General features: G+C 45.6%; 1 protein-coding gene across 2 annotated transcripts in view; it reads left to right on the top strand.

Moving 5' to 3' along the window:
• The first annotated feature begins 9,591 nt into the window (after window positions 1-9,591).
• ST3GAL1 (ST3 beta-galactoside alpha-2,3-sialyltransferase 1) overlaps window positions 9,592-22,861 on the top strand; it is a 112,392-nt gene continuing 99,122 nt past the window's right edge. Inside the window, exon 1 of one of the 2 annotated variants that reach the window (XM_026678524.2) lies at window positions 9,592-9,791. The gene's annotated coding sequence lies outside the window, so the exon portion shown is untranslated. The remainder of the gene's footprint in view (window positions 9,792-22,861) is intronic. The other variant, XM_087962217.1, reaches the window with a different exon arrangement.

Here is a 22,861-nt window from a genome sequence, read left to right as displayed (position 1 = left end):
CTACCCGGCGCCAGGCAGGGATGGCGGCTGGGCGCTTCTCCTGGGGTGGGCCGATCCTGCGCTGCAGTCCCGGGATATTCACCTCTCCACGTGGGGTTGAGCTGCCCTCTCAGGCAGGGGAGTCTTTGTCGTATCGGTACTAGGGTGTCGTTTTTAAAAGAATTGGCTTTGCCTTCGAAGGCAAAGGGAAGGCAGCGACAGGAGCGCCTGAAGCCGAGTGTCTCCGCCGGGCTCCGGTTGCAGGGAGGAGCCCTGGCTGGCCGTGCATGGCTGTGCCAAATGCCGCGGCATTGCTTTAAATGCCGCGGCAGCATGGGGAGAAGGGAAAGCAACAGTGGAAGGTCTCCCGATACGAAGTGCCCCACCAATACCAAAGTCAACGCAGGCAGCACCATATCCGGGTATGCAACAAAAGTACTTCCTAACAGCAAGACCTCCCACCATTCCCCCCCATTTCGCATGTTTAATATAGGCCTTAATTTGGGGGGGGGGCTTAATTTGATTTTATGCCTATAAAGCATGCTGGGACTTCCTATTGGGGGAGGCCCTGTTGTTGGAGAAACACAGTAATTACAGGGGAAAAAATTGTTTTATGTGAAAAGATAATATGAAATTGTAAACAGGACAGATGAAAGTATAAAAACATTGATTGGAAAGATTTTAAAAATTAGAAAAAGATATGTAATTGAATTAAGAAAGGAATGAGATAATTTAAAATAAGGCTATAGGAAGTAAAGAAAGGGAAAAGCTATTGAAAAAAATGTGAAAATAGTTATAAGATGTGGATTAGAATGTATAAGATAAATATGTATTAAGTTTATGTCTGTATGGAGAAGTGATAACCCGTGACCACACTGTTCTCAAAAAAAGATTTGTATGTTTTGTGAAAACTTAAATAAAACTTTTATTTTTAAAAAAATGACAGGGCAATAAACATAGGGGGCTCAAAAGCAATCTTCATTTGAACACGAAGATTCCATTTAATTCACACAATTAATAGATTTTATTCCTCTGAACTTAATCTTCCTTAAATCCATGGAATAAGGATGACATAACCAACACAGAGCAACTGAGAACTTTCCTCAGAAGGACCACCACAAAAAAACTATTCCTATAATCAACCATTCCATCCCACAAATTTCTCTACTTTAGAACTTGATATAGAGCCAGAACTTAGAACAAGATGGAGAACTAGTTTGGTGGTTAAGGCATCAGATTAGAAACCAGGAGAACATGACTATGGAAATTCTCAGTCATCCAGGTCATGGTTGTCCCCAAAGGCAACTGGACTGAAGTAGCTTCTTGAATGAGAAGCGAAACATCCTCAAAGAAAAACCAGAAAATCCAGTCGCTTCTTGAAAAAGCACCAATGGGACAGGAGAACATGAGTTCTAGTCCCACCTTAGATACAAAGTCTGTTTGATGTCGTTGGGCCAATCATCCTCTCTCAGTCCTAGGGAGCAGCAGAAAAGGTCAAACCATTTCTGAAACCTTGCCACGAAAACTACAGAGACTTGTCCAGGCAATCTTCAGAAGTCAAGACTAATTCAGAGGCATTTAAAGAAAACTGAAGAAGAAATGATGATTGGATCTGTCATCTCATCAGCAACGTCTCAGAAACTTCAGTTGATGTCAAGCATTTGTATATATTGTAGTTGGATTCTATTAAACTAGGTATGACTTTAAGCGGGTGCAGAAATTATAGTTGCCACACTGGCAAGCTATAGCCTTGGTTAGGCAATGCAAAATACATCAAATTAGGCAGCCTGTTTTAGATTTATCACATATCTGAAGTGTGGAGCCTCATACAGCCAAAAGTCACCAAGCCTGCACAAGAGTAAGAGGCCAGGAGAATAGAATAGAATAGAATTATATTATAATATCTATAATTCTATTCTATTCTATTCTAGAATATATTCTATTTTGTTGGCCAAGTGTGATTGGACACACAAGGAATTTGTCTTGGTGCAAATGCTCTCAGTGTACATAAAAGAAAATATACATTTGTCAAGAGTCAAGAATCATAAGGTACAACACTTAATAATAGTCATAGGGTACAAATAGGCAATCAAATCATACTAGGAAACAGTTAATATAAATCGTAAGGATGCAAGTGACAAAGTTACAGTCATATAGTCACAAGTGGGAGGGGATGGGTGATAAGGAGCGATGAGAAGATTAACAGTAATAGTAGTGCAGACTTTGTAAATAGTTGGGCAGTGTTGAGGGAATTATTTGTTTAACAGAGTGATGGCGTTCAGGAAAAAACTGTTCTTGTGTCTAGTTGTTCTGGTGTGAATTGTTGTTCTGGTTGCATTGTTTTGAGGGAAGGAGTTGAAACAGTTTATGTCCGGGATGTGAGGGGTCTGTAAATATTGAGATGGTAAAGATTTACAGCTATACCAGACCTTTTTCATCAATATTTTACTTTCAGTATCTGAAAGTAAACTGAACTTGATCTTCTTTTCTAATGTTTTTCAAAGGCAAGAGAATCACTGGCAAACACCCAGAGCTTTCTTTTTTTAAAAAGAAAGAAGTTTATGCTATTTAAATGCTTTAATAAATGAAATAACTGTAAATATGCCCATAGTTGATGACCTACATTTCTGGTAGGCCTTTAGGTTCATAATGCAGGATAGTTATTCATACTGCTGGTTGTTTATTTATTCCTATTCAGTATTCCTCATTAAAAATATGAAAAAGTAAAGTGGCTAACAATACAATGTAAAATAAAAGATAATTAATACAAGGGGGAAATAGAGCCACAATAAAATCAGAGAAGCAATTGAAAATGGCAGTCAGTTAAAGGGATAATTGAGCTTAAAATACTTATTAGACCACACACAAGCAGGAAAGCAAACAAAATCAGTTGCTTGGGAAACTATAGAACTATAAACAAACAAACAAAAAACAAATTAGCTATGTGGAACATTTCTTTTCCTGAATTGTTTTTTCTGTAGATGGGAATCCTCTTAAAATAAAAAAGTTTCAAAGTGCCATTGCAATCAGTTAGTCAACACTGTCCAACTATGTACAAAGACTGCACTACTATTAACTATTAATCTTATCACTCCTTATCACCCACCCCCTCCCACTACTGACTGTATGACTGTAACTTTGTCGTTTGTGTCTTTGTTATTTTTATTGAGTGTTTCCTGGTATGATTTGATTGCTTATTGTACCCTATGACTATTATTAATTAATTGTACCTGATGATTCTTGACTCTTGATGAATGTTATCTTTTCTTTTATGTACACTGAGAGCATTTGCACCAAATTCCTTGTGTGTCCAATCACACTTGGCCAATAAAAAATTCTATTCTAGAAAGTCCCATTTCATTTTCTTCCAAGTAGCAATATTAGCAATGCGGCTAGTGCTCAACTTACAACCAGAATTAGCACCAGAATTTGTTTTTGCTAAGCAAGATGGTTGTTAAACAGCCAATTTTACCATTTTTTTGCCACAATGGTTAAATGAGTCACTGTGGTTGTTAAGCGAGTCATGCAGCCATTAAGTGAATCCAGTTTCCCCTGTTGACTATTAGAACAATGAGAGATTCAACCTGGAAATAAGAAGAAATTTCCTGACAGTGAGAACAATCAACCAATGGAACAGAAGTTGCCTTTGGAAGTTGTGGGAGCGCCATCACTTGAGACCTTCAAGAAGAGATTGGACTGCCATTTGTCAGAAATGGTGTAGGGTCTCCTGCTTGGGCGGAGGGTTGGACTAGATGACCTACAAGGTCCCTTTCCAACTCTGTTCATCTGTTAAATCTGTTAATCTGTTTTGCTTTGCAAGAAGCCTTGCGAAAGGTCCCAGATGGTGATCCCATAACCCCTGGAATGCTGAAATCCTTATAAATACAAGCTGGTTGCCAATCTACCAAATTCTGATCGGGCTATTTTTGGGGGGATGCTGTGAAGATTCTGGTTGTGAGGACTGGTTGTAAGTCACTTTTATCAATGCTATTCAAATGGATTGCTGAATAAATGGTTGTAAGTTGAGGACTACCTATGCAGAGAAAAACAGCTCTCCAATAAAAGTTCACTCTCCAACGGGTCATGCAGAAAAAAAAGTGATCATTTGGTCACAAGCTTCTACTATGTTCATGGCTACAGAAATGCCTAAAGCAGACGTCGCCAATTTTTGGACTTCGGGGACCACCAAACTCATAATTTTAAATCCCGCGGACCAGAGACCCTGGGAAAATCCTTTAAAAAGTGTAGGAAAATTCTCCACCCCGTTTTCCTACTGATCAATCATTCTGAATTTGGGATTGCAGGATACTGTCTCCAGCTCCAGCTCTCTCTCTCTCTCAGGGGGAGAGAGAGAGAGAGAGACTTTAGGCTTCATGCAAGGAAAGCAGCAGAAGTCTTTCTTTCTCTCCCCCAAACTCTGCCAGAAATGAGTCTTTGTGAGACTTGTCATGTCGGCGCAGCCTCTTGGAGCAGGAGGCCTTGCAGGGTCCCAAAGACTCATTTCTGGTGGAGTTTGAGGGAGAGAAAGAAATACTTTTTTTGCCTTGCGTGCAGCCAAAAGCAGAGGAAAGAAGCCGCCCAGTGGCCAGGCCAGGCACATGGGGCGAGTGGGGCAAGTCCCTCCCTCCACCCTTTTCCCCCTCCCCTCACTACCTCGTGTTGTTTGCAATGCAAGAGACTCAAGCCTTGTGTTCCCATGGGCCATGTGGGCGGTGCAGCCTTGTGTTCCTGCGCAGCTTGGATTAATTGCTTTTGGGGGGGTGCTTTGGGAATTGACATTATCTCTGCAGACCACCAAAATTTTCTCGTGGACCACCAGTGGTCCCCAGCCCACTGGTTGGCCATCACTGGCCTAAAGTGTGCTTTGAATGTCTCCAAAAACACCCATTATTAGTGGTTGGCTATTTTACCCAAAAAGGAGGAGGTTGATGTACAGAACTGCAATTCTGGAGCTATGGTGGCATAGTGTACGGAATGCAATTTTGCAGGCAAACTCTGCCTGCTGACAGGAGTTCGATCCTGACCGGATTGAGGTTGACTCAGCCTTCCCTCCTTCCGAGGTTGGTGAAATGAGGACTCAGATTGTTGGGGGCAATCGGCTGACTCTATAAACCACTTAGAGAGGGCTGCGAAGCATTGTGGAGCCTAAGTGCTATTGCTAATTCACCCAGTTCTACGGGACTGGTAGTGTTCATAAAAAGGCTGAAACTCTCCTCTAGTTTCTGAGCCTTCCAGCTTTGTCTGGAAGGACCTTTAAACTTTTTCATATTTGCATGCCCAGCCTTGTTGGCTCAGTCTCTGTATTCCACACATGGTTGCAAATATGCTGCTCTAAGGGAAAGCCAGATATACTTAGGGTGTGCCCAAACAAGGGGAATCCACACAATATGGAAAGGTTAGTTTCGAATAGACTAATTTCTGAGTAGCTTAACCCTTGCTCAACTGGTAGTCACTGTAAAGAGCTTCATCTCTTGAGATGGTTGGTCGATTTATAGATCCATCTGGAATTAACAGATTGACAGAGTTGGAAGGGACCTTGTAGGTCCTCAAGTTCAGTTGGGTCAATTAGGTAGCCAGGTTCAAGTTCATCCTAACCCTAACCCTAACCCAACCCAACCCTAATCCTAACCCAACCCTCTCAACCCTAACCCTAACCCAATCCTAACCCAACCCTAACTGTATCCCAACCGTAACCCTAACCCTCTCAACCCTAACCCAACCCTAACCCAATCCTAATCCTAACCCAACCCTCCCAACCCTAACCCTAATCCTAACCCTAACCCAATCCTAATCCAACCCTAACCCTAACCCTAACCCAACCAACTCTAACCCTAACCCAACCCTAACCCAATCCTTATCCTAATCCTAACCCAACCCTCTCAACCCTAACCCTAATCCTAACCCAATCCTAATCCAACCCTAACCCTAACCTTAACCCAACCCTAACCCTAACCCAACCCTAACCCAATCCTAATCCTAACCCAACCCTAATCGTAACCCAATCGTAACCCTAACCCTCTCAACCCTAACCCAACCCTAACCTTAACCCAACCCTAACCTCAACCCTATCCCTATCCCTAACCCAATCCTAATCCTAACCCAACCCTCTCAACCCTAACCCTAACCCTAACCCAATCCTTATCCTAACCCAACCCTAACCGTAACCCAACCCTAACCTCAACCCTCTCAACCCTAACCCAACCCTAACCTTAAACCAACCCTAACCTCAACTCTATCCCTATCCCTAACCCAACCCAACCCAACCCTAAGCTTAACCCTAACCCTAACCCTAACTGGCTTCCCTGTTGACTTTGCTTTGTCAGAAGTTTGCAAAAATAGATCACATGACCCAGGGACACTGCAACCATCATAAATACATGCCATTTGCCATGGGGATGTTGCTGCAATGGTCTTAAATGTGAAAAATGGTCACAAGTCACTTTTTTTTCAAGTGCTGTTATAACTTGGAACAGTCAGTGAATGAATGGTTGTAAGTCGAGGACTACCTGTACAATCCAAAAGTTAGGCCTAGCCCTTACCTTTTGCATGGAAAAGGGGGTCAGCCCCCTATAGATTGCAGGTGTCACATGTTCTCTATTTTGGCTGCCTTAAAATCTCCCAGGACTGTGTCCTCAAAGTTTACAGGCAAACCACTTAATTATTTCAGCACCATTTCCCATTTATTTCTTTTTCTTTTTTAAGGAGAATAAGCATATTAAACAGAGAGAGAAAGAGAGAAATAGGAATGAGCCAGTTTGTAAAATATGCAAATTCCAGCTTCATGGATTGTTTCTTTTAATAGCTGGATGAAAAAGGGACAATATCATCTGTATCTCTATAACTGTCTGGTTTGATTCTGCAACCCAACAGACACAGTCTTCAGAGGATAATTAGGACTGCAGAAAAAACAATTACTACCAACCTGCCTTCCATCGAAGACCTGTATACTTCACCAGTCAAAAAGAGAGCTGTGAAAATATTTACAGACCCCTCACATCCCGGACATAAACTGTTTCAACTCCTATCCTCAAAACGATGCTATAGAGCACTGCACACCAGAACAACTAGACACAAGAACAGTTTTTTTTTCCTGAACACCATCATTCTGCTAAACAAATAATTCCCCCAACACTGTCCAACTATTTACAAAGTCTGCACTACTGTTACTGTTAATCTTCTCATCACTCCTTATCATCCATCCCCTCCCACTTGTGATTGTATGACTATAACTTTGTTGCTTGTATCTTTATGATTTATATTGACTGTTTCCTAGTATGATTTGATTGCTGATTGTACCCTATGACTATTATTAAGTACTGTACCTTATGATTCTTGACGAATGTATCTTTTTTTAATGTGTACTGGGAGTATTTGCACCAAGACAAATTCCTTGTGTGTCCAACCACACTTGCCCAATAAAGAATTCTATCCTATTCTATCCTATCCTATCCTATCCTATCCTATCCTATCCTATCCTATTCTATTCTATTCTATTCTATTCTATCCTATCCTATCCTATCCTATCCTATCTATTCTATTCTATTCTATTCTATTTCTATTCTATTCTATTCTATTCTAAAAGGACAATATGGCCCCCAGCCATAAAGAGATGGTTCACTCCTGGCACAGAAAGCACACTGGGGTGTTTCCAGATTGAAGATTCCTTGGGCTTCCAATCAAAAGGCATTCTGGGGTTACGCCACCTATTTTCCCACCCATGTCAAATTCCCCACCTCCCCTCCAAAGAGAGGACTGAAGAAGTAAATGCAAAACCACAAGGTTAGATGGAGGCGAGGAGAACACATCGCTTGGACTCTCTTCAGATCTTGTAACCGAAGCAGAGTCCTGCAAGGGTAAAACATTCCCCAGAAAACAAAAGTTCTCCCACCGCATCGCTAGACGGATTTCCCCTCTTTTGCAGCGCCTCTTTTTCCTCCCTCCGGCTCGGCTGCGCCCTTCTCACAGCCCCCTCGCTCCTGCCACCCTCCAGCGCGCAAGAGTCGCTAACTACGCTTTTGCTCCTGTCAATCGCGGCGCTTTAAAAGCCGTTTTAAACTTCGTAAATGTTGTTTAAAAGGGAACGTTCTCCTGTTTGGAGACCGGTTGTAATTTAGCTTTAAGTTTTTCACCGCTAGGTCTCCTAAACTGCGATCTCCGAGACGCAAGGAAGCCGGATTCAAGCACGGAGGATGGAAAGGGATGGCGAACCGTTTCCATAGGGGACAGAAAGTGCAGCCAAGGATTGAACTGCGTGGTGTCCTTAGTGCTCTCTAAACGTGGTTGTTCTCCAACCGACGTTTCATTAGCACCGGCGGTGTTACTTAGTCGGGTACAAGCGGACAACCACGTTCAGGAAGGAACAAGGACTCTGCGTCGTTGAAAGTGACCAAGTCACCAAAGGACTTGTTGTCCACCTTCCCCCCCAATCTCTCTCTCTCTCTCTCTCTCTCTCTGTCTGTCTCACACACACACACACACACACACACACGGAGAGAAGGAGATGTAAGGAGAGAGAAAAAGAGAGAGAGGGAAAGAGAGAGGGGGGGAAAGAGAGAGAGAAAGAGACAGAAAGAGAAAGAGGGAAAAGAGAGAGACAGAAAGGGAGGGGGAAGGGGAAAAGAAAAAGAAAGAAAAAGAGTCACAGAAAGATAGAAAGGGGGAAGAGAAAGAGGAGAGAATGAAAGATAGAAAAGAGAAAGGCAAAAAGATAGAAAGGGAGGGAGAGAGAATGAGAAAAAGAGAGACAGAACGGCGGGGAGGAGAAAAAGAATGAGAGAGAAAAGAGAAAACGACATACAGGCAGGAAGGGGAAGAGAGAGGGAGGGAAGGAGGAAAGGTTAGACATTTGTTGGCGGGGCTGAATTGTTCGGGACAATCGGTTTTCTTCCGCCGATGCCAACCAGCTTTTCACCAACGAAAGGCCCCCTCTTGTGGTCTGGAACGCTTTTGGTCCGAGAGGATTTCCCCCCGCTTTTCTTTCCGATGCAGCAACAGCAGCTCCGAAGAGGAACTTTAAATCCTCCCCGTCCGCTCCTCTCCCCGCCTCGCCGGCATCCCCCCAGACCTCTGACTCCCGAATAAAGATGAACGTTAGCGTACAAGATCTCTTTGGCGCTTTCACACGATCCTCGGGGTCGACCGAGCAGCCGCGACGTCCCCACTTGAAACGGGAGAGGTTTGAACAAAAGAAACCCAGAAGCGGGATGGTGGGAAGGGGGGGTTGGGTGGGGTTGGGTGGGGCGGCCTTGATTTCTATAACCCGCTGGATTCCCACAACCACAAACGGATCAGGGCCTCGGGTGGAGCCGGACACAGCGCGCGTTTGGCGGGCTCGCAGCGCTCCGCTTCTAAGGGCCGGTTGACTCCGCGGCGCAATTGCTTCCCTCCCCCGCTTGTTGCAGATACACGCTCACCCACACAAACACATACACACACCCGCGCGCGCGCTATCCCAGTCCGCCAGCTCGGCCCGAGAACCCCCTTTCCGATCCCCGGGCGCGAGAAGGCAGCCGCCGCTGCGGACCCTCCGAGAGCCAGTTTTGCGCTCGCTTTGCTCGCTCGCATCCACGTGGCTTTGTCGGGGAGGGAGAGCTATATTAGGGCAGGCAGGCAGGCAGGGCTCGCGGGGAGGAGGAAGAGGAGGAGGAGGCGGTGGCTGTGTCGGCGGTGAAGGGGCTGTGTCGGCGCCGCCCGGAGCCAAAAAAGGAGGCCCCGCGGCTGGCTTGGAGTCGCGAGCGGCGGCGGCGGCGGCAGTGGCGGCCACTTCGGAAAGGCAAAGGCAGAGGCGGGCGAGCTGCCTGGAGGCGGACGCGGTGAGTGAGCGGAACTGCCTGCCTGCCTGCCTGCTTGTTCGGCGGCGTTAGGCGCCGCGGAGCTCCGCTTCTTGGCAAGGAGCTTCCCCGCTCGGGAAAGAACCGGGCTGAAGGGTGAGGGGGCGCGACCGCGGGAGAGGCGGCCGATTGTTGCGCCGCCTCAGCCGGGCTGCCCTTTCCCGGGCGGGTTTCCCTCATGGGGCGGAGAAGAGACGCGGCTCTGTGGGGGAAGAAAGAGCCGGGTCGGGCGAAGGAGACTCCGCGGCGGGGCAGATAAGGAACGCCCGGGTTTAGGGAAGCCTCTCTCTCTCTCTCTGACCCGTGTGTCTCGCCACTCGAACGTGGGAACGGTGCCGGGGTGTGTGTGGAAAGGGTCTAGGGCTCCGCGGCGGCGGGCAGCCGAACGGGCGCTTCGGGGAGTCAGCCGAGGAAAGGCGGCGTCTTGGGAACTGCAGCCTCGGGGCGGAGGAGGGAAACGCCTGCCTTGCGGGGGAAAACGAGCGCGAGTTGGGGCTCCCCGCTTTGAACGTGTGGAGGCAGTTCGAGGCGCCTCCGGGCTCGAGGCGGGGAGGTGGAGAAGGCGGGCCAAGAAGAAGAAGAAGAAGGGTCCAACTTTCGGGCCGGGATATGTGAAGCACAGCCGGGGCAAAAAAAGAAGGCGCCGTGAGGGGGAAAAGGCAGCCTGAAGGGGGCGGGAGGGAAGCGAGGACCCGGCTCTCTTGTGCTTTTAGCGGCCGGGGTCCCGCCGAAGGTGGGGAGGCCATTCGGCCCGACCTGAGGAGAACTGCTGGCCGTGACTTTTCCTTCTCCCGCGCCTTTTTCGGGTCCCGCCTGGCCTCAGGAAGCGGCGCTTTTCCTCAGCCGCCGCCTGACAAGAGACCGAACTGTGTGTGTTCCTAGTTTTTTTGTGTGTGTGTGAGTGAGTGTGTGTTTGTGTCGCGAGAGGGCTCGACTGAGTTACGGGGTGGGTGGGTGGCAGCTCTCCCGGGTTACGAACCGGGCTGGCGGGGCTTTGCCAGAGCGAAAGGGAGCGGCGGGAGGAGAGGCGCTCCGGGGTCGCCGAGAGGGAAAAAGGAAAGAAGGCGCCCACCGCACCCACCCCCGCCTTTTTCCCTTAAGAAACGAAGCCTCGCCACGTGCGCCGCCGCCTGTTTTTAAACCCCTTGCCGCTCCCTCGTTTGGGTCTCCGGAGACTCCGCGGGCGGAGCCGGCATTCCGACGATCAGCCGGTCGAATCTCCGGCTGCCCTTCGAATTGAGGATAAAAATGGCTCCATAGAACAATACCGGGTAGTCCTCGAACTTACCACCAGTTCGTTTAGTGACCGAAGTTACAACGGCGCTGGGGAGGTGGAGTGGGGGGGAAGGAAAGCGATGTATGACCATTTTGCAGAAGATCCTAGCTGGAAGCTTTCAAGAAGAGACTGGACTGACATCTGTCACAAACGGTTGTAGGCCAGTGTCTCCTGCTTGGGGTTGCGGGGGTTGGACTAGATGACCTATAAGGTCCCTTCCAACTCTGTTATTTTGTTAAGCACCCCTATGGGTCACCCTTTGAATTGAGGATAAAAATGGCTTGGTAGATCAGTACCGGGTAGTCCTCGAACTTACCACCAGTTCGTTTAGTGACCGAAGTTACAATGGTGCTGGGGGGCGGGGAGGAAAGCGACTTATGACCTTTTTGCTGAAGTTGTGGGAGCTTCGTCACTGGAAGCTTTCAAGAAGAGATTGGACTGCCATCTGTCACAAATAGTGTAGGGTCTTCTGCTTGTGGGGGTTGGACTAGACCAGTGGTTGCCAACCAGTGGGCCGGGGACCACTGGTGGTCTGCAATAAAATTTTGGTGGTCTGCAGAGCGATGTCACCCCCAAAACACCCCCAAAGCAATTAATCCAGGCTGCACAGGAACACAAGGCTTGTGTCACTTGCGTTGCGAACAACATGAGGTAGTGAGGGAAGGGGGGAAAGGGCGGAGGGGGGGACTTGCCCCCACTTGCCCCACTCGCCTGGCCTGGCCACCTGGCTGCTTCTTTCCGCTTCTTTCCACTTCTTTCTTCTGCTTTTGGCTGCACGCAAGGAAAGCAGCAAAAGTCTTTCTTTCTTCCCCCCCCCGAACCCTGCCAGAAATGAGTCTTTGGGACCCTGCAAGGCCTTCTGCTCCAAGAGGCTGCGCCGGCACAACAAGACTCATTTCTGGCGGAGTTTGGAAGAGTGAAAGAAAGACTTCTGCTGCTTCTGCTGCTTTCCTTGCATGAATCCAAAAGTCTCTCCCCCTGAGAGCAGAGCTGGAGACGGTATCCTGCGATCCCAAATAAAGAATAAAGAATGGTCAATCAGTAGGAAAACGGGGTGGGGAATTTTTCTCCAGACTTTTTTTGGGATTTTCCCAGGGTCTCTGGTCCGCGGGATTTAAAATTATGAGTTTGGTGGTCCCTGAGTTCCAAAAGGTTGGCGATCCCTGGACTAGATGACCTTACAAGGTCCTGTCCAACTCTGTTAAGTATCCCCATGGGTCACCTGATCCAAAGTCCGGACACTTGGCAACTGACTCGTATTTATGACGTTGGCAATGTTGTCCCGGGGTGGTGTGATTCCCTCTTTGTGTGACCACCTGATGGTGGAAACCGGATTCCCTTTAACAACCATGTGACCAACTTAACAGCTTCAGTGATTTGCTTAACCACGGTGGCAAGAAAGGTGGCAGAAATTAACCATTGTCACACTTAGCAACGTAAATTTTTGGACTCAGTTTTTGTGGCCGTAAGTCGAGGACTACCTGTGCTGGAAGTCTGAATGATGGGAACAGGGAGGAGGCGAGACTGTTACCTTTAGCTCACATCACCCCAGCTGAGAGCAGCATGGATTAAAGGATGTTGGCCTTTAAAAAGCATATTTGAACTTTTTTTAAAAAGGGGGGTTATATTTGCAAGCAGCCTTGGAAGCTGTGCGGAAAGGCAGTGGTTGCATGAAGGTTTTAATTATAGCAAGTAAAATGCAGAGTATTTGTGGTTGTTCTTTTTCCGACTTGGCATCCAGGAATAGTTTACTAAACTCAGAATGTGCACCTCAAAGCCCCCCCCCCCAATCCGACGCTTGTGGGCTCTGTGATCCCAATACTTCCAGAACAGGGATGTCTCCACCATGCATTTACTCAGAAGCAGGTGGTGGGATTTAAATTTTTTTACTACTGGTTCTGTGGGCGTGGCTTGGTGGGTGTGGCAGGGGAAGGATACTGCAAAATCCGCATTCCCTCCCAACCCCACTAACCTACTTTCCAGCTCTGTTCTCCTGTGCAGGGCAACAAAAGAAGACCCAGCTGATCAGCTGGGACTGGGGAGGCAGAGACTAGATGGGGTTGGCAGGGCCAGTCAGAGGTGGTATTTGCCGGTTCTCCAAACTACTCAACATTTGTGCCATCAGTTCTCCAGAACTGGTCAGAACCTGCTGAATACCACCTCTGTTGCACAACACAGCTAGTCTTCAACTTACAACATTCGTTTAGTGACCGTTCCAAGTTACAGTAGCACTGAGAAAAAAAATGGCATGGCTATTTTTCACACAACTGTTGCAGGATGATCAGAACTTGGATGCTTTGGCAACCGGCATGTATTTATGCTGGTGGCAGCATCCTGGAGTCATGTGATCGCTTTTTGTGACCTTCTGACATGCCAAATCAATGGGGAAGTCAGTTTCACTTAACAACCGTGTTACCAACTTCACAACTGCAATGATTCGCTGAACAACTGTGGCAAGAAAGGTTGTAAAATGAGGCAAAACTTGAAAACTGTCTTGCTTAGCAAAAGAAATTTGGGCTCAATTGTGGTCAAGGTTTCTAGGCTTGGTTATTCTTGCTTCCTAGTTAACTGAGTTGAAGTGTGTATTAAAGAACAACAGGGCTTGTTCAGTGCATTATGCTGGTTCAGCAAATTGTACCTTAAATCAGATAACCCTGGTTTCATGCACTAAGAAATCGAGCCAATGTTTAGCATGAGGTTTGACTGTGAAACATCTGGTATGTGTATCAGTTTAGTCAAGAGCAAAAGGGAAGTAGAACTTTTTAACTTTTGCTAAGTAGCTGCTTGTTTTGTTCTTTCACATCTTGCCCTGATCAGATATGAGTGTTGAGAGGAAATGAGAAAAAAAATTACAAAGTATCACCTACTGACAGTTAGCTTTCTGAGAGTGACTTCCTAGTTGGAAGCTCTTGAACCAAAGCCAACAACAACAAAAGTTTCATATCTATACATTGTGTAAATATGCAACAGTGTTTTTTTAACTACAGTTTTTTTTTCCGTAAAAAAGGAAAAAGAAATTCAACAGCTGTTCCGAAGGGAAGAAGGTAACTCCCTCCAGAGTCTCTCAAACTCTACAAGCACTGACTTGCAAGTGAGAAATTGCCACTCAAAAAGTCTACAAGCAGCTTTTCCTCTAAGTAGGCCAATTAAAGATACACAGTAGTCTGCCTTCATGTAGCATGCTAAGTTTGGTTCCTTTTCCCTTAGTGTACACATGGGATACTCAACTCTTGTGTTAAAAACATGGTGCCATTTATTGTGTGAACTGGTTCAGCACCCAAATTAAACAAACAAGCAAAAGGGAAAGTTATTCTTAGCCCAGTAGGGTTTTTTAAATTATTATTAAATATACACATTTCAAGATCCGTTGCAACGATCAGAGAGAAATATCTATATACCTGTACGCATGGAAGTTAGATTGGTCATCTCCGTGATGACCCTGTAAGAGAACTAAATTTAAAGTAGAAGATTAGTTTATTCTTCTCCAGAGCCCAACAGCTAGTTTATTGGAATGTCTACTATCTATTATATATTACAAAGAAAAGAATTCATTGATCATGGAAAAGATAAATTAAAAATTAATAACAGGGTTTTGTACTGTATATTGAGCATTGGTGCATGTTTCCTAAGCTGGCTCTTTTATCTCTGTGTTGAAGAATGTGTTGTTGCAAAGAAAAGTTGGGATCGTTCCATAGATCTCTGTTTTCACTGACTATTTTGGATGAAGAGTTTACTTTCTTAGTCTAACCCAGTGTTGCTCAATCTTGGCAACTTTAAGAGATGTGGACAAACTCTTATAATTTCCCAATCAGCAAGCTGGGAGAATTCCGGAATTCTGGGAGTTGACATCCACACTTCTTAAAGTTGCCAAGGTTGAGAAAAACTGATCTAATCTATCAATCTAAGCTCTAATAAGAATAACATGGAGATGAGAGGTCAGAATAACCCACACTGTCTTAATAGAATAACAGAATTGGAAAGGACCCCAGTGGCCTTCTAATTCAACCCCCTGCACAAGTGGGATACCCTATACCAATTTCAGGCAAATGGCTGTCCAATCTTTTCTTAAAAACCTCCTAAGTTAGAGGGCCCATAATTTCTACAGGCAACCCATGATTAACTGTTCTAACTGTCAAGAAATTTCTCCTTAGTTCTAGGTCTTGATGGTTTCCTGGCAAGATGTTTGATTATCTCTGTGTTTCAGCCACTAGCATTATCTTCTTAGTGTAATTATAATAACAACTTTTCATATTCCACCGAAAGAATTGGCAATAGCCATGCTAGCAGAGACTCAAGAAATTTAAATCCAACTTATCTGAACAGATCTAGGTTGAAAATTCTTCCCTATGTTACAATCCCTTTGCATGCCTCTTGAGTATAGATAATGATTTTTCTGGCATAGTCTATATATTAGGGCTCTAGTTAGGGAAAACCTCTTTCTGCTTTAAATTATAGCAGTGTGGTGTGAAATTCCAAGTTTCATATAGGATGCAAACTTTTAATTAGAATATGCTGACCGGTAAATAGCATTTATTAGTGGATTAAAATACATTCGACAATACTATCATGAATTAAGGTTAGTTTTTGGTTACTCTTTTTAAGGAAGATTTTTGTACGTGTCTAGTTGTGCACACATTTCAAGAATATTTTGGATCGAACAACTTTCAAAACAAGAAATAGAGGATGCCAGGTTTCAACAGACAGTTGTACACATGTATGACAGTAACCAATTTGCTCCAGTTTAGACTCATCTAATTCAGCAATTAAGATTAGAAATTGCTGACAGATTGGGCTCTGGTCCCTCTCTGAACAGATGGTCTTCTCCGCATTTGGAGTTGCTGATAAATTAATAAAGGGGCCTCTCAGGTTCTCTATATGGCTGATCAGCATCTCTTTCCTGTCACACAGAATTGGCAGAGCGGTTTGTCACCACAGGATTCCCTTGCTGGTGAGCATGGTATAGATTGGCAGCTGTACCTTTTAACAGGAGGCTGGAATAGTGCCTGACTCAAGCATTTGACAGCTAAGTTCACTGCTATCCTGCTAGGACAATTCTTTCAATACATTTGGGCTCTCCAGTCTCCTGTCATGTTACTTAATTATCATAAAACCAGCAGAGATGCAAACGTAATCCTCATAAACTGTTTTCCTGCCTGCCTGCCTGCCTTCCTTCCTTTTTGAAATGTTGCATGCATGTTTATTTCATTCTGTTTTGCTACAGTCCTGGTTCTTTGTTTCTTGTTCCCTACGATGAGGGCACAGAACAAAAACACAGCAAGAGAAGAAGAGGCATATGAATTTCAGCATTTTAGGTTCGCAGTTTCTTACTGCTGATATTCCTAGTTTCATAGAAAGTAAGGGGTTGGATTTCAGTGTTTCATTTAAATGTCTACGGAGATTCTCAGTCATCCAGGTCATGGTTGTCCCAAAGGACAACTTTTTCAAGAGGCAACTGGACTTTTCTTGTTTTTTCTTTTGAAGATGTTTTGCTTCTCACCCAAGAAGCTTCTTCAGCTCTGACAGGATAGTGGGGAATGGAAGGATTGATATTCCTTGCAGATAGCTGGTCATTTGCATCCTTTTAGAGGGTCGTTGAAACATGTATCTGTGTCCTCAGGGTCACCTGAGAAAAAGCATCTTTGGGACAACCATGGCCTGGATGACTGAGAATCTCTACAGACTTTCCTTGAATGTGTTTCACTTCTCATCCAAGAAGCTTCTTCAGTTCTGACTGAATGGTGGAGGATGGAAGAATTTATATTCCTTGCAATTATCTGGTCATAAGCACTCTTTCCAGAGTCATTGAGACCACTTGGGTTTCAATGCTTCAGATTCTTAGCTTCCTGCTACCAACATTCATAGATTCATAGAAAGTGAATCCACCACCACAGTAAGTCATCTATGCAGTTCATTAAAGATCTCCCTCTGAAGATTGAACAGCAGAAAATGTAACAGTTTCATCAATTTCATGAAACAAAGTTTCTGAGTTTTTATAATGGGTTAGGTTAGGCTAAAAAGTGGGGGATTGTGGTTGTAGGAGACCAGTAATTGTTTCTTCTTCTTGTATGGATCTGACCATCACATCAAGTAGTAATATTGTGGATTATGTTGCCACTGTCAACTCATAAAATATTTCTATGGTCGTTTTAGAGTTGCCAACAGAAAGGGAGGGGGGAAAGGGGTTTGAAAGAGCAGTGCAGCAGCTTGGAAATCGAAAGTGCATTCCATACATAGTTTTTCAGAGATAGTAACTAGGTGACTGAAGTTTCTGCTGTGCAAAAATCTAACTGGAGAACATGATTGATGACTCTTGACTATGGATGTGCCTCATTGGAGAATATGAATTATGAATACACCCAGGGGGTGGGGGGAAAACCAGGATCAAGGGTGACAATGAATGATGTGTCTCAGAGTTGGCTACACCCAGGCAGTGTCAGACATGTTAACTCCCAATAAATCCTTTGAAGTTTTGGAAGTTTGGCTTGAGACTCATGATTTAATTGGGGGTAACTGCTGGAATCCTGATAGCCACAGTATTCTGTAAATTTAATATAGAGTGTTGCATGAGCCCAGTGCTGTATCTTTGATTTTAGGTTATGATAGTAGGAAAGGCTTCTCTATTATTACCTTTATTATCAGAATATAACGTGTACAATGAGATTGGCTGAGCCTCCCTTTGTTCTCTTCCTTTCCCCAAAAAATCCTCATACCTTGAGCACTAAGATCTGATCTCACTTAATTTGATGCCTGTCTTATTAATTTCACCATCTTCTGTGGGAAAGAGGCTGGGAAAGAATGAACTCTACTTGACTTCACAGCATCTAAAGCCCAAGGAATTAAGTACAACACCCTGACTGGATTGCTGGAGGCTTAAAACTATGGCTTTGGTTGGTCTTTAGTCAAGACCTGACAGGTTGAAATCACTTGGAAAACCGCTTAATTTCTCAGGTAGGCATCGCCCCAACTTTCCTTCATGAAAAAATATGCTTTAATTAGAATCCAGATAAGGACTTCAAAACTTTCCCATTCTTTCCCCTGGGAACTTAAATCAGTCAACTCAGATCAAGTAAAAGAGACCAAAACGAAGATTTAAGCAGCTCATTATGGATAAAACTGCAGAGTATGGATAAAGAGTTGAAGCCTTCTCCAGTGCCAAGCAGTTGGTCTAAAGCAGTGGTCGCCAACCAGTGAGAAAATTTTGGTGATCTGCAGAGAAATGTCCCCCCAAAGCACCCCCCCAAGCAATTAATCCAGGCTGTGCTACCCACATGGCCTGCCCACCCTCTGGCCCCCACCCTTTGGCTGAGTGCAAACCTTACCTTGAGTAGAACCATGTGAGCTGGAACTGGAAGATAAGACCAACAGCGGGGGAAGGAAATCCGCCCTGGGGTGGCTTGCTGACATTGGTGGGAAAGTCGGTCCCATATTCCAGAGCTGCAGTAGTCACAGGACTGGCCCTTTGGTCATCCCAGAGCACCTCCTCCAGTCCATGGCAGGCTGGTGCACCTGGATGGAAGAGCAGCTGCTCCGGGATGACCAAAGGGCCAGTCCTGTGACTACTGCAGCTCTGGAATATGGAACCGACTTTCCCACCAATGTCAGCAAGCCACCATCAGTCAAGATTCATGTTAGTGATCCGCGGGATTTAAAATTATGAGTTTGGTGATCCTTGAGGTCCAAAAGGTTGGCGACCCCTGATCTAAAGCAATGTTTCTTCAACTTTCTCCTCTCTTCGCCCCTTTCCAGACTTCTAAAAATTATGGAGGACCCCAATAAAAGCTGTTCTGATCTTGGCATAATACAATTACTGGGTTCCTTGGAATTCTCTGAGCTAGGTTGTTTCCTTGCAAACCTTTCATTGATAAACTCGGAAAGGGTAATGAAATGACTGCAAGAAAACAACCAAGCTCAGAGACCATCAAGGATCCACAGTTTGACCCTAAGCTAGAAATACTATCTTGTATTGCAATTACTGCCTCAGTACTTACAGCGATTCCCAACCTTCTTCACTACTAGACAAAACTGGAATTTTCTGATTGCCATAAGGGAAGGGATAGCCTTTCCCCAAAATTACAACTATACTGACATAGCCTTCCTAAGACAACTCAAGGAATAGCCAGATTGGGTATAGATCTTAGAAGGGCCAGAGAAATAGTCAAAAAGGTTTCTATGGTACAGTTTTGGTAACTTCAACCATGTAAAGTATGAATAAAATACATCGCAGATCCACAACCTGCTTACTATATGAATGTACAGCTATTTTCCAATGAGAGGGAAGTCTTCTATTGGCCTCCTTGGAATGCACAGCATGGAAACAATAGGCAACAGGCTTAACATCTGTTTTAATTGATCTCACTTCTATGTGTAACATTGTTTTGGAGTAAGGCCTGGAACTGAAATGGAAATAGATTGTCTTGACAGCAGCCAAGAAAAGAGCAGCGGATGAGTTTTGTTTAGAGGTTTAGAGGCGTTGTCTTGACATTTGTATGGCTGGAAAACCTTTGATAAGGGTAAAAAAAATGGGGGGGGGATTCAAACATCTAGCATCCATTAATGTAGAAGAAAGTTGGGTTGAGATGTTGATAAAACTATGGATCAGTGTGAGATAATCCACGATTAAAAATAAGTCTTCTCTGCCTGGAACTTAGATCTTGAAATGTAGAATCTGAGCAGAGATACAGAGATACAAAAAGCTGAAGTTGATTGTAATCATGTTAAGTGGATTCCCTATCCAAAGAATTGAGTGCTTCCTTCAGGTTGTGACTGGCATTTAGAAGCTAGCAAGGAGCGGGAGAGAGAGAGCTTAGAAATTTCTTGCATGAAAAAAAATCCTGAAGTTTCCAATTATCCCATAGGCCTGCTCCCACAACCCCAAAAATCATGAGGTTGGCTTTAAAAAGAGATTAAAATAATCCCTTTCTAGAAAACTCTGCTTCCAGGTCTTGAAGGTTATTGTAGAATTATGTAATCAAACTTTTTTCCCCTCTCTGCTTTCAAGAGCTAAACATTTAATTTCACTTTACATTCCAGAGCAAGGTTTGAGGTTTTTTATGAAGTCTGAGTTCTCCTTCACCCCTTTCCCCATTAAATTAAATTCAGAGCATTCAGATATGTATATTGAAATACACACCATCATATTTTATTCTTACTCTATTCTTATTCACTTTTAACATAGCTCTAAAGAAAGGGAAATGATTTTAGTATATTTTGGCTCCTGAAACATGCTGAAGAAAACCCCCAAAGTGCTTTATTTTCCAGATGTTCTTGTTTTTTTCCTTTGAAAAGCCTCACTTCTCACCCAAGAAACTTCTTCAGTTCTAACTAACTGGAGATTATGTACCGTATATACTCGAGTATAAGCCGAGTTTTTCAGCCCATTTTTTTGTGCTGAAAAATCCCCTCGGCTTATACTCGAGTCAGATTCCCTCTGAAAAATATGGTGTGGAGCTCCGGGAGCTGGGCAGGCACTTCCCTGCTTCCGTGTTTCCTTTGTAACTTTTAAGCATGGGGGTAATCGAAGCAGAAAAGTTCTTGCATGAGGATATATTTTTCCTTTTTAACTGTTTTTAGGGGGAGACCCACCGTCATGTGAGAATGCTCAGACACGAAATCTATCCGCCCGAAAATAAGTGTGTGTGTGGGGGGAATTTTAACAGAGGGAAGATGTAGGGAGAAGGCAAAAGCGACGGAAGATCCTTCAGGGGAAACTGAGGGGAGACTCACCCTTGGTCCAGATGAGCCCCCTTCCCGCCCCTAAGGAAGCAGAGGCAGCCAGCAAGGGCAGGCAAGCCCCACTTCACGGAGTCCGTCCGTCCTCGCTCCCACCCACCCACCCACCCAAAGCCACGAAGTCCCCAATCGCGCAGCCCAGAATTGCCCTCCCCTCAGGGGGCAGCAACGACGCCCGGTTTTTCCCTAGATAAGAAGCTCCGCCGTGCAATGAAAGCGCCTGGCTCTAGGCTCGCGGGCTCAGAAAACAACGCAAACCGAGGTGGCTTCGGCTCCGCCTCGGCTTCTCCAGCATCCGGCACCGCCTGTTCTATGTGCCGGGCCCGGCAAGTCCGAGCAGCCAGCGCATGGAGCAGGGCGGCACCAGAGATCGTTGGCTGCCTCTTTCGCAGCACGGGAGGCCTCCCGGCTGGCCAGCTGCTCTCCTCCTCTCTGCCTGTTTGTTCTGTGTGGCCAAGGAGGAGGAGATCGGCCGGCTGGTTGGGGGAGGCTTTCTGCACCGAGGAGGTGGCTGCTGGTCTCGGCTTTGCTCCGCTTCTCCGATGGTCCGGCGCCGCCCTGTTCTTTCTTGGGCAGCCGGGCGCCCAGGCGCGCCCACGGCGGCAACAGGCAGTTCCGCCCGGCTCCGCTCAGGTGTCCGGCTGGGGCTGTCGGAGTTGCTGCCACCGGTGCGGCTCGGTCCCGCGTTGCCTTGGGAAGGGTGGGGCAAAACCAGGAGCTGCTGAGCCTGAGCCTCCGGTGCCGCTGCTGCCGTTGCAGCTGCCGCGGCTCTTCCTTTTGCCTTTCCTTTCCGAGGCGGCGGGACTGGGGCCACGCCGGCGGTAGTGACTCCTGACTCAGGGGGCCTCCGAGGGGAGGGGAAGAGAGCGATTCCTGCCTCCCGCTGTCATCATCATCTTCTTCTTTTGGGTTAGTGAATCAATTAAACCTTTCATGATAGTGAGATCGTTTCCCAAATTAATTATTTTTATTTTTGAATTTACCAGTAGCTGCTGCATTTCCCACCTCGGCTTATACTCGAGTCAATAAGTTTTCCCAGTTTTTGTGGTAAAATTAGGTGCCTCGGCTTATATTCGGGTCAACTTATACTCGAGTATATACGGTATATTCTTTGCAAATCCTTCCATTCCCCACCAGTTAAGTAGAATTGAAGAAGCTTCTTTGATGGGAAGCAAAATGTTCTCAAAGAAGAAAGACTCGAGTTGCCTTTTGGAAAAAAAAGCACATTTGGGACAACCATTACCTGGATGATTGAGAATCTCCATAGACATGGTGAAGGAAGATCACCAGATGTTTCTTCAAGCTAGACTAGTTTATGAAACCAATGCCACATAGATCAGGATTCCTTATGTTGAAACCTCTACAGTATCAGAAGTTTGCAGGTCTGAGTGCCAGGGGTGGGCTGCTGGGTATTCGCAGGGATTCAGGAGAGCCCCTAGCTAAGATTCTGTGCAATTTGGAGAACTCCAAACCCCACTCCTGGCTGGGGCCCCCATCCGTCTCCTCCCAGGAGTCCCCACGTGGCCCATTTGGATGCAGAAAAGTGCAGGGTGTGCATGGAGGCTCGGGGAGGGTGAAAAATGGGCCTCCCAGAAGTTCTGGAAGGCTGGAAATGGGCCCGTTTCTGGCTTCCGGAGAGCCTCTGGAGACTCAAGGAAAACCTCTGGAGCCTGGGAAAGACAAAAACGCCTCCCCCTGCCATGCTGCAGGAAGCCTACTAGTCCACGTCCACCATGGCCATGACCAGGCAGAGAACCCTTGGCTAAAATGTTGAAGCTCACCCCTGTCTGAATGTGCTTTGCTTTTCTATCTGTGTGTGAACTGGGAGAGACTTGAAACATTTTTTCACGTTGTTTTCTCAACCACTTGAAGTCCCTCTTATCTGGCCATTGTCTTGGTAGGGCTCATCCTCCAAGAATGCAAACTGCCTTGAGGAAAAGGCGGTGTTCAGCCATATCCCTATCAGTGCCAAGAAAACCCTCCTCGATGCCTCCTCAAGAGTTGACCATTCTTAGTCCGCGTTCCAAAATACAGCTAGTCCTCAGCT

The sequence above is a fragment of the Notechis scutatus genome, chromosome 3, assembly GCF_049901735.1.
Source record: "Notechis scutatus isolate UNSWTSFEM ecotype Mainland chromosome 3, rNotScu1.2, whole genome shotgun sequence".
In the NCBI taxonomy this organism is placed as follows: Eukaryota; Metazoa; Chordata; class Lepidosauria; order Squamata; family Elapidae; genus Notechis; species Notechis scutatus.
This window is presented reverse-complemented; position numbering and strand designations above follow the sequence as displayed.